Below are 16,723 nucleotides of genomic sequence, written 5' to 3' on the forward strand. Positions count from 1 at the left end.
GAATGTATGGAATCAATCTCCTCCTATAGATGCTCTTCAACAATTATGACACAAAGCCTCGGATATTGAAACTAATATATAGTTAAGGAAATGAATTACCCAAATAAAGTAAATCTGGTTGAGCCAAAAGTTAACAAATTAATGGTCTGTGATAAAGCTGTGAAGCTTTGATTTAGAAGCTTTGAAACTGTAGAGATCACTGGGCATGATCACTTGCAGAAGATCCAGATAAGCCAGTTGGAATCCTCAGAGAACTTTTTCCATTGATAAAAAGATATTCAGACATAGCAGTTGCTCTCAAAACCAGCAGACATGCATATAACACTATTTCTATACCTTAGGATCAAAATACACTACATATAACAACTCATAAGATCCAAAAGGCTAGCTGTTTCTCTCTTGATCTTAAGAAAAATTAAATTTTGGGACTAGGATTTAGAATACAGAATTGATAGAAGGATAATTGTATCCTCATTTATCTGTTCCCAAATATGTAATAATATATATATGATTGAATTTTACAAATCAGCACACAGTTAGATTTTATTGTTCTGTTTTCTTGTTTGCAAGAAATTCAACACCCTTTTTATCTGAGAAACTTTATTAAGGTTAACAGCTGCTCAGTTTAATTTCAGACATTCTCCAGCTAATCAGAAATCAGTAAGAATGGGATTAGCCAAACAAAATTTACCTTCCACTATTAATATTAAACCTGCAAAATGGGATTAACAGCTTGCTGGTGGATCTGACAATGATCATGTCACAACATTACATCAAGGGAAATCTTCAGGTCAAATACCAACTGGGGCTCCTGAGTAAATATTAACCTCACAATCCATAAGGACAATTTTGTTCTTGGAGGATGAACAAGTTCACAATACAGTTAACCAACTAATTAAGGGTATCATTTATAGCTTTTCATATCTATTAAGAATTTTTATCGAAGCGTGAAATATGGGAAGAATTATTTACTTCTTCCAAAACTTGTATCAGCCTGGAAAAACATCATTTCCAGCAATAGCAAATTTAGTTGATGCTTCAGTTTCGTGGCAACTGAAAATGCATAAATATACTTTATATATCTGAAAGTCTTTATTAACAAAATACCAGCCCAATAGAGTAATCATGGAGTAATAAACATAAATTGTAAGAAAACAAAAACAAACAGAAAGGAATGGAATTGCCTGCAGAAGAGTGTAACAGGCTGCCTGGCTGGCAGATGCCCTTAAACATGTCTCACACTTATATATAGATATAAGTACATGTCTCATAATAGGTATATCATTTATAAACATGTAAAATCTGTGCATATTTTGTCCTGAATTCTAAAATGTAGCCAGGAAGTAGGAGAGATACAAGACATATGAAGATCCCTGCTTTCACTTTAATGTTTATTGGACTAAAGAACAACACATAGGATATTTAAGGGATATCATTGATGCAATACTTTCTTCCTTTTAATCTTAACAACCACAAATGTGAATATCATTTGAAAGATGGCAATAATAATTTGTTAAACTTATATCCCTCCTTTCTTCTGGGATTGGAAGGTGGCTAAAATGGGACCTTTCTATCATATTTCCCCAATATGCTGACATTGTAAATCATTCAGTGAGTGCTAAACGTAGTGCAGAGCACTATGAGGTAGTATATACCCTGTTTCCCAAAAATAAGACCCTGTCTTATAATTATTATTTTTTTGAATCCTGAAATAAGTGCTTGGTCTTATTGCCATGTGCTCAAAAGCCCGATTGGGCTTATTATCAGGGGATGTCTTATTTTTGGGAAAACAGGGTAAGTCTAAGTGCTATTGCTATAAGATAAGTTGGGCTGAGCTACCCATTGACTTTTTGCGTATAAGGTTGTCTCTCAGAGTATCTCTCAGAATGTCTGTACAAGATCAAGAATGGCAAGACCAAACCTCATCTTGCTTGTCCTGTCATTTTTGTACATGGTTTGATGCTATATGGTGTTCGATCTTGCATCATAGTTTCCAATTTGCCATCTTGTAGATCTAGGCAGATGCACAGCCACAGATGCCTATGGTCTTTCTAGTCTTAAACCAACACCTTACTAAGTATATATTCTGCAGATTTTCAGGAGATGGCTTTAAAGGTTTTATCGCAGTTGATTTTGGAAGCATTTCAAATAAATATAAAATAAAAAATGTTTTTATTTTATTTAGAGCATGAGTAAAAGCATGCTATATCTGGAAGAGCCTACCTGGAACTAAGGAGAAATTTCTTGCCAGTTAGAGCAATTAAACAAGGGAACACCTTGCTTCACAGAATTCCAGGTGTTTTATCACTGCAGGTTTTAAAGAAAAGATTGGACATTCATTTGTCCAGATGGCATAAGGTCTCCTGCCTTGGGCAAGGGTTTGAGTAGAAGACCTCAAGGTTCCCTCCAGCCCTATGATTCTATGATTTTCCAAAGCTCTCCTTTTAGGGCAGAAGCAGCATCGTTGAGACAAGGATAAAACCCACCCACAAGTCTTTCTACTGTATTGCAAATATTGTATAGAGAAGTTGGCTAAAGCAGCACAATGTCCTCCAATTTCAAAACACAACGTTTCAAAAAAATGTTGTAAAATTCCAACTCTGAAAACAGCTTTAAAATAAGCTCTTGCCTTTTCAGTTGCTTTATGAGGGAACCATTTTGTTACTTCTGGTCTCTGAGTTTTGTGAGTCTTTTGTCTACTTATTTAGTAGATTTTTGAATTCTCTGCCTTATTTCTCTGTGCATCATGGGTTTATGCGATTTAGTTACATGACAGTGTTTGTTAATCATAGTTCAATAAACAAAATACTGAGCAGGGTTGGACCCTTGGTCCATCTAGTTCATCAGTCTATGCTCACAGTGATCAACCAAGTGCCTAAAGAAGCATATTAGTCTCCCATCAAATGGCCTTTAGAGCAGAGGTGGTATTTAGCAGGTTCTGAACAGTTCTGGAGAAGCGGTACTGGAAATTTTGAGTAGTTCGGAGAACCGATAAATACCACCTCTGACTGGCCCCATCTATTCTCTGCCTCCCGAGTCCCAGCTGATCGGGAGGAAATGGGGATTTTGTAGTAACCTTCCCCTGGAGTGGGGTGGGAATGGAGATTTTACAGTATCCTTCCCCTGCCATGCCCACCAAGCCATGCCCACCATGCAACACCCACCAAGCCACACCCACCAAGTCATGTCACACCCACTAAGCCATGCCCACAGAACCAGTAGTAAAAAAAATTGAATCCCACCACTGCTTTAGAGGCAGTTACCCTGTTATCAAACCTAATAGCTGTGGGTCCCTTGACTTCATAATTGGTCTAATTGTTTTTTTTTTAAGTCAGGCAAACTGGTGGCCAGCACCGCATCCCTTAGTATGATCTGTCCCAGTTGTACAAGTAGGTTCAGAACAGTTGTGCAAACCAATGCAAGCAAGACAAGAAAGAGTGTTAAGGAGGTGATAAAGCTGACTGGCCAGTCAATCATACTAACATCAGAGAACTCAACATATGATTCAACCTTTGTTAGAGGCTTTGTTAGAATTCCAGCAACAGAAAAAGAAACACAGATTCTTAGAATTACTGCAATATCCCTCTGTTAATATGTAAATTTTAATCTGTTTTTAAATTATGGGGTGTTTTAATCTGTCCGGGCCAAAATGATTTAATTTGATTTTATCTGTTTTTTAAATTTTGTGTATTTATGTATTTTATTGCTTGGCTGTTCACCGCCCTGAGTCCTTCGGGAGTAGGGCGGTATACAAATCAAATAAACTAAACTAAACTAAACTAAACTGCAGAAAGCTATTCTGATTCTATTCATTAAACAGATTACGGCATTATTTTAGTCTAAAATCTATTTCATACTAGTGATTTAAACAAGACTCCATCGAACTGTGTCTCTAAAACTTTGCACAAAACTAGAAATTAGTGTCACATCTAAATTTGGGCTTCAGTTAAACTATGGCTACTAATAGAAAAGGTAACAGGAAGCTTCCACTGTGGTCAGGAATTTAACAATAGAAATTTATCTTATATTTTTAATAAACGTATCTAAGTTATTTCTAACTTCAAACATGAAAATCTGTATGTTTATTTGTATAAATTTCCAATTCCAAACTGAATTGCAAGGAACTAATTAAAGCCATAAAATGTATTCATATTATCCACTTGTGAGCTTTTGGCTTAATCTGTTAATACAATAACTGAACCTGAAGCACAGCTTGTTCTGCCTTATACTTGGATCAGTAATATGAACATTGTGCCATTTCTTTGACTTCCAGTAAGCTAAACGTTTTTTTGGATTTTTCCTTCTTCAATTATTAGTAAATGTCTCAATTAAGTGAACCCTTATCACTAGGTTAATTTGTAACCAATATCTTAAAGTTAATTGGAAGGTAATATCTCAGGTTCAATAAGGAAGTGGGAATGTGTTCTCTTTAGGACCCCTAAAATGTTTTGCAATCATTAGGATTTAACAGTGATGATTAGATGTACCTCTTGAAAGAATCTGGGCTGCCAGGAACAGCCAGCCTTCCAAATGTTCCTTTGCTATCTGTTCCAAGTTTCCAGACTTTCCAGATAATTCAGATGACTGTAAAGTCAAGCATAAATATGTTGACATTAAAAATGGGGTTTCAGTGATGTTATGTGTTGTGGTTTTGCTTTGCAAAGACAGTCTGTTATTTCATTCCATTATGATCACCATTTGGATTAAGTAGCCATGCAGCATATCCTATGTCCTTTAATAATTTCTTTATATGATCACCATGTTGGTAATGCAACTGCAATACATAACATCTTTCATAGGCAGCACGGTTGAAATACATTTATGCTTTGTGTTACTTACCATGTCATCTTCCATGTTTCACTGGTATATATTACAATTGGCAAATGAGTACTGTTATAAAATCAGAGATTTTTCTCAGTGTTAATAGGTTACACAGACCAGATTGGATGCAACCAGAGGTGGGTTTCAACAAGTTCTGACCAGTTCTGGAGAACCGGTAGTGGAAATTTTGAGTAGTTCGGAGAACCAGTAGTAAAAATTCTGACTGGCCCTACCCCCATCTATTCTCTGCCTCCCAAGTCCCAGCTGATCAGGAGGAAATGGGAATTTTGAAGTATCCTTCCCCTGGATTGGGGTGGGAATGGAGATTTTACAGTATCCTTCTCCTGCCATGCCCACCAAACCACGCCCATCAAGCCATGCCACATCCACAAAGCCACACCCACAGAACCCATAGTAAAAAAATTTGAAACCCACCACTGGATGCAACCAATGAAATACTACAAATGACTTTCCAGTCCTGGATTTAACATCCATCATAGTTTTTTGCTGTGATGCCTCTTTGGCTGTCCCCCCAGAAAGCTTTTTTTAAAGAAAATAATTGGTGTTGAAATCACACTGGTGGACTTACGGTCAAATAATATCTTTTAATTTTGGTGATCCTATCTTCAAGTCTAAAGAGGAGTTAGAATCAGAAGAATGTCTGCCATTGATTTACATATTTACAACTGAAAGAAAGATTTAAATCAGACAAAAAGATTTATGGGTTTGACTTTGTCAAAGATAAATTGGAAATCCTACTGTGTGGTAGTGGTGAACATACTATTTCTAAGGCCTATAAATTGTTATTGAATTTGAATTTGGAAAATGAATATGTAAAGCATTGCATGATTTAGTGGGCAAGGAACTTTGGATATAATGTATTGCTTGACCTATGTGGATGAAAGGTTTAAAATTTACACTAAATTATAATTTAAAAGAAAATTTCTATAAGATGTTGTATCAGTGGTATTTAACACCAAACAAGCTGTCAAGAATGTATAAAGGTATTTCAAATGAATGTTGTAAATGCAAATGTAAAATGTGAAGAAGGGATTATTTTTATCCTTTATGGTGGACATGTGACAAAGCAAAGAAAGATTGGAGTAGGATTCACATCCTAATATGGGAGATTCTCAAAGTGAATATAAAGATAAAACCAGAAACTATTCTTTGAGGTTTAATGGAAAAAGACTTGGGAGGAAAAATTGGAACTTTGATGTTAAATATGTTGATGGCAGCCAGACTTTAGGCACAAAAATGGAAGGGCACTTTGATTTCCACAATGGACGAATGGCTGCAAAAGTTGATGGAGTTAGCGGAGGTGGCTAAATTAACTGCTTTGATTAATGGGAAAAAAATACAATTACTTCTGTTTCTACTTGGAAACCACTTCTGGATTTTGTGCTTGAGGTGTAAAAAAAAATGAAAGTTTGATTTTGAGTTTTACCGATTAGATAGGTTTGTTGTTATAGAAATGGTTAGTTTATACTATTATGTAAAAAGTAAAAAGTTGAGATTTGATGTTATTATCTTATTCTACTGCCCCAAAGGGAGTTGGAAATCAATGCCTTTTCTTTCTTTTTCCTCTCTTTTTTACACTTTTCCCTTCTCTTTTCCCTCTCCTATTTTTCCTATTATTTGCTTTTGTATTTTTGTATTTTATATTATGAGATGGCGGGATGGAGTCACTGAAGCAGTAGGAGTTAGCTTAAATGGACTCCAAAGAATGGTAGAGGACAGGAAGGCCTGGAGGAACATTGTCCATGGGGTCATAATGGATCGGACACAACTTCATAATTAACAACAACAAAATTTTATATTATAAACTATTGAAAAAAATCTATCTGTCGCAGCTTCTCCATGACTGCAAAATGTAATTCCCAGATAGCTGCACTGCTCTAACCCCTTGATGTGTTTGCATCCAGCAAAGGGTGTTATGCTTCTTCTAGAAATTCATCTTACTTTCAGCTTTTCAAATATGTAAGGAATCATTTTCACTCCTTAAAACATCTGAAATTCTTTCCAAAATGAGCCTTAACCCTTCCACTTCTGCAGTGTGATTATTAACAGGGCCAAGCAAAGGTTGGTAAGTTCTTAAACTGAGGGGAGTCACATACACCTAGTATGTGTGTAGTAACAAGCATTTTAACAGGCTATAAAGCCGATTTTTAAAACTGTATGGCAATTTTCCATATACTGTACCGGTATATGCTCCTATTTAATGAATAGGGACATCTGGCTGGGAATTCTGACATCTGTAATTCCAACTTAACTGGAGAGCAATAGGCTTGAGAGGCAATAAAATATACTGTAGAAAAGGCCTACATGACATTCTTTTGAATAAAATTTTATACTACATGACTCTTTTATGCTATACATGTCAGTGGATGGGCAGCAACATTAATCAGACCTGGGAACCACAAAAATTACATTTCCTTGGTACCTGATACAATATCCATAGATATTGCTGCACATGCGATCAGCAATGTATGAGAGTCACAAAGTTATATTGGAACACTGAGCATAAAATGTCAAAGACAGTTCAAGGTAGGCAGAAAGGTAGAGAAAAGAAGAGAGGAGATGAATTTGGAATAGAGGCTATTTTTTAATATTTGAAGATCATATAGCAAAATAATCTACCATTCCAAACTTCCAAAATTATCAACCACAAGTTCCGGATGACTCTAAAACTTGGCTAAAATTTATCCAGAATTCCTTAGGGGAAAGGCAGCAAACAACAGAGAGGGGTTCATAAATAACCATTTGCACATCAGTGCCCAAGTTTGGGTTTGTTTTTTGTTTTTTGTTTTGTTTTTTGTTTTTTGCATGTTGCTTTGGCATGCCTAAAGCAGCAGTGATGCTCAGGATACCTGTCAAGTATTTGGCACAAAGGAATTTTTCATTAACAGAATTCTTGGCAGCATCCAAAATTGATTTGGCAATCGTAGCAGTGAAGGGGAGGTTTCCAAAAATTTGAATCTCTCACAATATAGTAGAATTTAAATTTTAAAATAACGCTAATTATTATTTCAATTTTTAAAAAGCTGCTTCCCAATAAAAACCAAATCTAATAAGACCTATATGTTTTCTTAAATGTCTTATTAAAATAAGAAATCATAGTTGGCTCATTGTGTATGCCACGACATTGCATGGATTCTCGCAGTGATGCCTAATAAGTTACTTGATTTCTCCCATCTCTACTAAACCAACCAGGACTCTGGTTTTTATATAATAGTGGCTATGAAACATTTGTAATGAACTTGGAAGCTAAAAATTAAATTGATTGTACCTTAGAGTACAGTTTAAAACTCCCATCCAAATTCACAGTAAAATCTCTAATTAATCCTGATTTAATAGACATTGGATGCAACCAAGTAAATCTATGTGCAGAGAGTCCCTGAAATTCACAGACAATTGTATTGCATTTAAAGAGGCAGTTCAACTTTATCTTTATATTATTACACCTGCAGTAATTCATGGCACTTGTATAAGGATAGCATTACACCAAATATATTATTTGCCATAGTGATATGCTACACCAAGGTGAAATCAGTGGTGGGTTGTCCCTGGTTCGGACTGGTTCTATAGAACCAGTAGTAAAACCGGCAGGAGGTTCCGCCCACTAATCCTGACATCACCAGAAGCGATCTGCGCATGCGCAGAAGCAAGGCGCAGGCATGAGTGAAGCGAGCATGTGCATGCAATCCCATTGCGAACCGGTAGTAAAGGTAAGTAGAACCCACCCCTGGGTGAAATGCTGCCAGTTTGGACCAGTTCAGCTGAACTGGTAGCGGCAGCGATGGGTGGTTTGGAGAACCGGTAGTGGTGACAGCGTGGGCTCCACCCACCTGCCCGATTGTCATTACTTCCTGGTTTTAACCAGGAAGTAACCTTTTTTTTTACCCTCTGCGCATGTGCAGAAGACTTTACCCTCTGCACATGCACTTCGGAACCAGTAAGAAAGGTACTGTAAGTAGATTTCACCCCTATGCTACATGAATTATTCAGCATATTTAACAACATTTGGGGTTAAGGGTTACCCCTCTCCACCCAATTGTACAGTAAAACAAAGTCTTTCTGCACTGACTTTTGTGAACATACTGTATCTCTGGACACTCAGAATATTGTTTCCCTCTCCCCCATTATTTTCATCCTCTACTGCAATGGCATTCGTAGTGTTCCCTTTAGTAAGAAAAGGGAATTTACTGAAGATTTACAGAAATATTTTAATAAATAACCCTATTAAACCTTATCTCTTTGTGAACTCTGAAACAATCAACAGATTGTTACAACCACATGGCATCACTGTTGTACAGAAAACAACTAAACCCTCCAAAACCTGTTAAGTAAACCAAAAGTCCCAGTAGCCCAAGAAGAAAAAAGCACATGTCATCTACAATATACAGTACAAATATTGTAACAACCACTGTGTAGAACAGACAGGCAGAAGACTAGGAGAACACATCTATGAATACCAACTAGAAGTCAGAAGATACAATGAAAACACCTTAATCTCACAACACATGGACAGATTCAACTATAGTTTCAACTGGGAAATTGTAAACATCCTAGACCAAGTCATATCCAAAAACCTTAGGGAATTCCTGAAAACCTGGCATTCAGACAAATTAGCCATTAACAGACAAATATAAATTAACCATATTTACATACCATTCAAAAGACACAATGAAAAAGTTAAGAAGAAAACACATTCTCTCCAGCAGTTTACACCTAGATAAGCAGGGATTAACACCAGACAAACTATCAAGCAAATATCAGTACCCTAATCAAGGAATTACCAAAGAGAAAATCACACTCCCTCCAACACCGGCAGAGCAAGCTACTATATATAGTCAGGGAGCACAGCACATTGCATACTCATTAGAACTGATGATATGGTCTGATTTGGTAATGAAGAAACTGCAAGCAAACAACCAACCTTAGAGAGCACACCAAAGACTCTACCAGCCATGAGCTACATGTACTGTATTTTCTTTTAATATGATCCATTTTGCTTAAGAGAAGAAGCTATCAAAATTGCTTTGATGACCAATCTGAATGGTTTAAAAAAGCTCTAGATTGACCATCTCCATCATGCTGTGTGGCTCACAGCATTACCCAAAGAGGTTTAGACCTGACAACTTTGGTCAACATTGATGGAGAACTGTTTAACAAAGATCCTTTCTGTCTTTTTTCATAGTGCAAGCTTTACAGGAGAAAAATTGGGAAAGTAACAAGGACCCTTTACTTTGCTCCAGGAAGCAATTTTCACTTTTCTACCACATTGAAGGTTTTGTTTTTCATATTAAAAGTGAGTATGATATTTTACATCTGCTATGTTATAGGAACTGACCTAGCAGGAGGCATGGCAGAAAGAACAATGGATTTGACACAAATATTTTAAAATGGTTCATAATGGGTTGGGTTTGCAGGAAAAACTGTGAACTTGTTTTACACATCCTAGAAACTAATTGTATATTTTGGTACATTCTACAAAACGTAAATTAAGTAACTAAATAAATTCTGCATCATTCCCATGATTTTGGAAGTTATGCTTTCTATTCTTAAGGTAAGATAATTCTTCCAAGGAAAATGATACCGTTATGTCCCAAAGAAACTACAGTATTTACCATGAAACCAGAATGTCTATTATCAGTTATTTACAGACCCCTCACATCCTGGACATAAACTGTTTCAATTCCTACCCTCAAAAAGACGCTATAGAGCACTGCATACCAGAACAACTAGACACAAGAACAGTTTTTTTCTCAAATGCCATCACCCTGCTAAACAAATAATTCCCTCAACACTGTCAAACTATTTACTAAGTCTGCATTACTATTAATCTTCTCATTGTTCCTATCACCCTTCTCCTCCCACTTATGGCTGTATGACTGTAACCTTGTTGCTTGTATCCTTAAGATTTATATTGACTGTTTCCTAATATGATTTGATTGCTTATTTGTTCCCTATGACTATCATTAAGTGTTGTACCTTATGATTCTTGACGAATGTATCTTTTCTTTTACGTACATCGAGAGCAAGGGTGGGTTCTAAAAAATTTTACTACCGGTTTTGTGGGCATGGCTTATTTTGTGGGCGTGGCTTGATGGTCATGTGACAATTATTTAAGATTTAGTAGAGGTACTGGTCTACCAGGCTTTTAACTGCTTGCAGAGCTGTACCAGTCTAGCCATTTATTTTTGCAGGCACTGATCTACTCATGTATTTTTGCAGGCACCGGTCTACTCATTTGTTTTCTTTTAACACTGATCAGCTGTAGGGCGGTCCTTTGAAGCCCCGTGGCAAGAGTTTAAACAGTTTTTTTCCCTCTAGCCATCAGCTGGGACTCAGGAGGCAGCAATAGATTGGGGGTGGAATCAAATAAAAGATAAAAAAAGGGGAGTGGGGGATGGGGCGGGGGGATGGGGGGCCCAGAACCGATTCAGTGACGTCATATCGTCACTGCTACCAGCTCAGTGGAACCTGGCCGAACCGGGAGGAACCCACCACTGATCGAGAGCGTATACACCAAGACAAATTCCTTGTGTGTCCAATCACACTTGGCCAATAAAGAATTCTATTCTATTCTGTTCTATTATTGTATTGTATTGTTTTATTTTATTCATATCTTGGTTTTCTTAAAACTTCCATATTTTTTCTTTCATCACTTTAGATAGGAAGGGGGTATTTTTTTCAAAACAGTGTATAATTAATACCATGGGTTAACAGATTTTATTTTATTTTATTTTATTTTATTATTTTTATTTGCTGTTATGTCAAAACATATCTTTTTCCCATTGCTTTGCTTCTAGCTTTAAATTCCTCAATATCTTTCTGTCAAACCTCATTTAACTATAAACACAAAGTGGACATAGCTATTTCATGAAACAGGTATCTAATTGCCAAACGTAATTCCTCTTCCCCTAGTCTTCAATCTTTTAAAAAACTATTTCTACCAAGCAAAAGGAATCTAAAGGACTGCTTTTAATGGAATTCTTTTTCTCATAGCCTTGGGAATCCAACAATGGTTAATTCATTGGTTCTATGAAACAAGGCTTTGTTCCATGCTGCCATGTCCTTTTCCTTGTGCAAGATAATACGCAAGCAAATAAATAAGGCCGTAAAATATGTAGGATATTGGCTTAATGCAACACTCTGATAGAATGAAAGGTCAAAGGCTTGCATTAGGATTTTTTAAATTTAGTTTCCTGGTTTAACATCTGAGAAAGAGAGTAGTTAGGTAATTTTCTTCATGAGACTCAGAGGTGGTATTCAGCAGTTCTGACCAGTTCTAGAGAACCAGCAGTGGAAATTTTGAGTAGTTCGGAGAACCGGTAAATACCACCTCTGACTGGCCCTGCCCCCATCTATTCTCTGCCTCCCAAGTCCCAGCTGATCAAGAGGAAATGGGGATTTTGCAGTATCCTTCCCCCAGAGTGGGGTGGGAATGGAGATTTTACAGTATCCTTCCCCTGCCACGCCCACCAAGCCATGCCACCCCCACCAAGCCACCCCCACAGAACCGGTAGTAAAAATTTTTGAAACCCACCACTGCTGTAAAGCACTGTAAAACGGTATATAAATCTATTGCTATTAGATCCTCTCATTATGTCTGAATATGGGCCTGGTTAATTGCTGAGATATTTTAATAACTCATTTTAACTTTTTAAATTTAATTCCCTTGTTTCCTGCACTGATTTCATCAGACAGAAGTACAACTGTCTTTTTAAATTGCACCTTTTAATACTAAGAAAAAAAATTCTTCTGACTGAAGTAAAAATATTCATAATAAGACTCAAGTGCCCCTTGCTTATTTTTCCCGCTTTTTTTATATTTTATTTCCATTTTTCTTGAAACTGAATTGGATGATTGCCTTGTGGCATATATTATCTGTAATGTTCTGTTATTTAATGAATATATTAAACTGAGGTGCAAAAATTCTGTCAAATGTCAGGGAGAAACATTAACCTCTTCATTAAGAGTAAAAGAACATCTAGTGCATAAAATACATGGAAGTCAAATACGTGGTTATTCAAGTTAAAGGGTTTTCTTTACTTCAGACAGTTAAGGACTTTGACAGTTCAAAAGCACGATTTCATTAATGATTACTTGTTCAAATAAACAGACACTTAACTCTTTATCATGAAGGTCAGCAGCAGAACAGTAAATCAGATTTCAATATGCATTCTAAAGCTATAAAATATGTACATCTAATTTTATACTGCTCTTATACAGTTCCCATGTCTTCTGTGTGATACAAATGCCCTGATTGTAGGCAAACTCAACAATGCTTGACCTTTGTCAGCTGTTACCATCTATAGCACAGATTTTGCAAGTTGTAAGTACATGTTTTTCTAGAAGATCAGCATAAAGTTGTCCATGCTTCACATGTTCTATGGAGACTCACTTGACATTGAGTCAGTACAGGTAGGATACAGTCACGGAAACTTTAAATAAGTCCTTATATTTTACCATAGGTGATAAATGTAAAAAACAGAATGCCTAAAATGTCATTTTTGGAGAAAAATGTGACTTGTTTCTTTTTTGATGGAATGCAGGTAGGGGTTTTTTTTTGTTTGTTTGTTTGTTTGTTTGTTTGTTTTGGTTTTTTTTTTTTTTGGTATGATTGGCTGTTGGGAAGTAAGATACAAATGTCAAAAAACACTGCTCTGCTTCACCATTCTGTCTCCAGTGTCCATCGGAATACTTCCAGGAAAGAGATAAACAATATATGAATGCAACCGTAGGTTTTTCACCAATTGATATTAGGGCACATACTGCTTTGTATAAAGGAGATGTTTTCTGAATATCATAACTAAAAGCTATTTTTATACAGTAGCTATCCAAAGTAATGTCCATCACATTATCTGATCCTGAATTCCATAAATTAAAAATTTGGTTTGAAAATGTACATTACGAATCACCTACCATTCAACTTCTTTAGCAACCCTGGGTTTTAGTTATTAGATATGTTTCAAATTCCTAATAATCTTAAATTGTACCAAGTATTTGCATGATTTATAGGATAATATCCCATCATCACAGAGAGGTATTTCCTATGAATTTCCTATGAAGTCTTGAATCATCATTATCATCACAATATGGAAGAGTACACACGCATCCTGATGTAAGTATAAACTTAGAAGATAATTATATTCATGTACTTTTTATCAGACTAAATAAATGCTAATAAGACCTAATAAAACAAAATAAATATTATGCCAAGATGTAGGGATGCCAAGATATCTCAGATATGTTAGATAGGAAGCAAAGTTGGGACACAGTGATATAATCAAATTGAGAAAAAGACATTAGAGGTAGAAATGTTAGCCAAGCTAATAATTAGTTTATTAAATTAGATTAGGAGGAATTCCATGTGTCAATAAGAAACTCTATGAGAAATGATAAGGACCTGAAACCCAACCTTCTCTCTGTACCTGGCATTATACAATCAGCTGTCCAATATCATATGTAAATCTTCAAGATATGTGCTAGCTCAGATTTGTACATAGCACTGGATAATCTTTTGCCATTTTAAAAAATTAATAAGTAATGGTTTAGATGTATATCTCATCTTTCTTCTAAAAGCTAATGATGGAATACATAGCACTTGATCTTTCCTCAGCAACAATTCTGTGTATTAGGTTAGGCTGATAAAGAGTAAACTTCTGAACCATTGAAATAACCAAACTTATGTCTTCCTAGAATTTTTCCCACAAGTGCAAGCTCTCTTTTTTTTTTTTTCAGATCAATCCAAATGTTGATCCTTTGGTTGCTAAAAAATGGACCAACCAGTTTTTCATCTGAACCTGACATCATGGGATGAGACAGAGTGACTGGTCCAAGTCACCCAGTTGGTTTTCATGCCTATAGCAGAACTAAAACACACAGTTCTAGCTTGGTGCCTTAACAACCAGACCAAACTGGCTCCCAATATCTTAACCACCATGATATGTAATATGCTGCAATTTTATGAAACATAGTTTGCCAAATAGCGCTACTCGTTATTTCATTTAATTCTGACTTCCACCTATTTTTAAAATGAATATGGTATGCATAGGAATATATACGTTTGGTATGCAATAAAAACATCAACATAGGTAATTTCAAATGTAGTTAAAGTTTCGTTTTTACATGGATTAAATTTAACTTTGTTTTGATCGTGAATGAAATAAATTCTTCTGGTTTATTTCATTCTTTCTCCATTTTTGTTACGAAAACATTGATGGAAGTACTATAGAGATTTGGTTATATTCACCAAATTTATCAAAGCATAGAAGCAAATCATTCTTTTTAAATTGCAACCACAAGATGGCAGCCTCTTCATATTTTAACAATACAATTTGCTTTTGAAGGTTTTTTTAATTTGGGTTTGAATTGAGTAATTGTGTATTTGTGTATACATAGGTCAAAAATGTTTCTTCAATTATTGCAAGATTTTGAAATGAAAAACTAATTAATACCTATTCAAAAATATAACAGTATTGCATTTATCTCCTGTGAACTAAATACAGGATTGTAATGTAAGGCTTTAGTAGCTATGAGAAAATAAATATCCTACATGCTCATCCAAGATAGCAATAGCAATAGCACTTAGACTTATATACCACTTCACAGTGCTTTGCAGCCCTCTCTAAGCAGTTTACAGAGTCAGCATATTGCTCCCAATAATTTAGGTCCTCATTTTACCCACCTCGGAAGGATGGGAGGCTGAGTCAACCTTGAGCCTAGTGAGATTTGAACTGCCAAGTTGCAGGCACAGGCAGCCAGCAATTAACAGAAGTAGCCTGCAAGTATTGCACTCTAACCACTGCGCCACCACGACTCATAAAATGCTTAAATTACATCAGCTCTACCTAGTGCAAGCCTCAGCAGTTATTAGATATGAAATAAAGAAATTTAGCATTTAGGCTGGGATTTCAGATGTGCAATTTTGCGCATGCTGAGATATTTCACATGGAAAAGACAGTTAAATCACCAGGAAATGAGCTTGCCTTCAAGGATTTATTAGGAAGCCCCTGTTGGAGCTTCCTTTACTTTTACTTTACTTTACTTTATTTTGGATTTATATACCGCCGTACTCCCGAAGGACTCAGGGCGGTGAACAGCCAAAAGATAAAACACACATAATACAAAATTTAAAAAACAATGTAAAAGCACATTAAATAAAACACCCCTATTGTTTTAAAACAAATTTAAAATTAACAATTAAAAGGAAGTTAGGCCGCCTGTTGAAATAAAAAGGTCTTGAGGGCATGGCAGAAAGTGCGTAAATCTGGGATCCTCCGTATCTCCAGGAGGAGCTCGTTCCAAATGGCAGGTGCCCCCACAGAGAAGGCTCTCCCCTGGGGGCCGCCAGTCGACACTGTTTGACTGACGGCACCCTGAGGAGCCCCTCTCTATGGGAGCGTACTGGCCGGTGAGAGGCTACTGGTGGCAGAAGGCAGTCTCGTAAGTACCCAGGTCCTAAGCCATAGAGCGCTCTAAAGGTGGTAACCAACACCTTGAAGCGCACCTGGAAGACCACCGAGGAGCCAGTGCAGTTCGTGCAGGAGAGGTGTTACATGGGAATGCCATGTCGCTCCCATAACCACCCGTGTGGCCGCATTCTGGACCAGTTGGAGCCTCCGGGTGCTCCTCAAGGGGAGCCCCATGTAGAGAGCATTACAGTAGTCCAGGCAGGAAGTGACGAGGGCATGAGTGACCATGCGTAAGGAGTCCTGATCCAGAAAGGGACGCAACTGGCGGATAAGGCGAACCTGATAGAAAGTCCTCCAGGCCACAGCCATCAAATGCTCTTCTAAAGACAGCCGTGAATCCAGGAGGACACCCAAGTTGCGAGTCCTCTCCGTGGGGGCCAACGACTCGCTCCCAATAGTCAGTGATGGCACCAACTAAC

The sequence above is a fragment of the Pantherophis guttatus genome, chromosome 1 (assembly GCF_059756535.1).
Source record: "Pantherophis guttatus breed Tessera chromosome 1, ASM5975653v1, whole genome shotgun sequence".
Taxonomy (NCBI): domain Eukaryota; kingdom Metazoa; phylum Chordata; class Lepidosauria; order Squamata; family Colubridae; genus Pantherophis; species Pantherophis guttatus.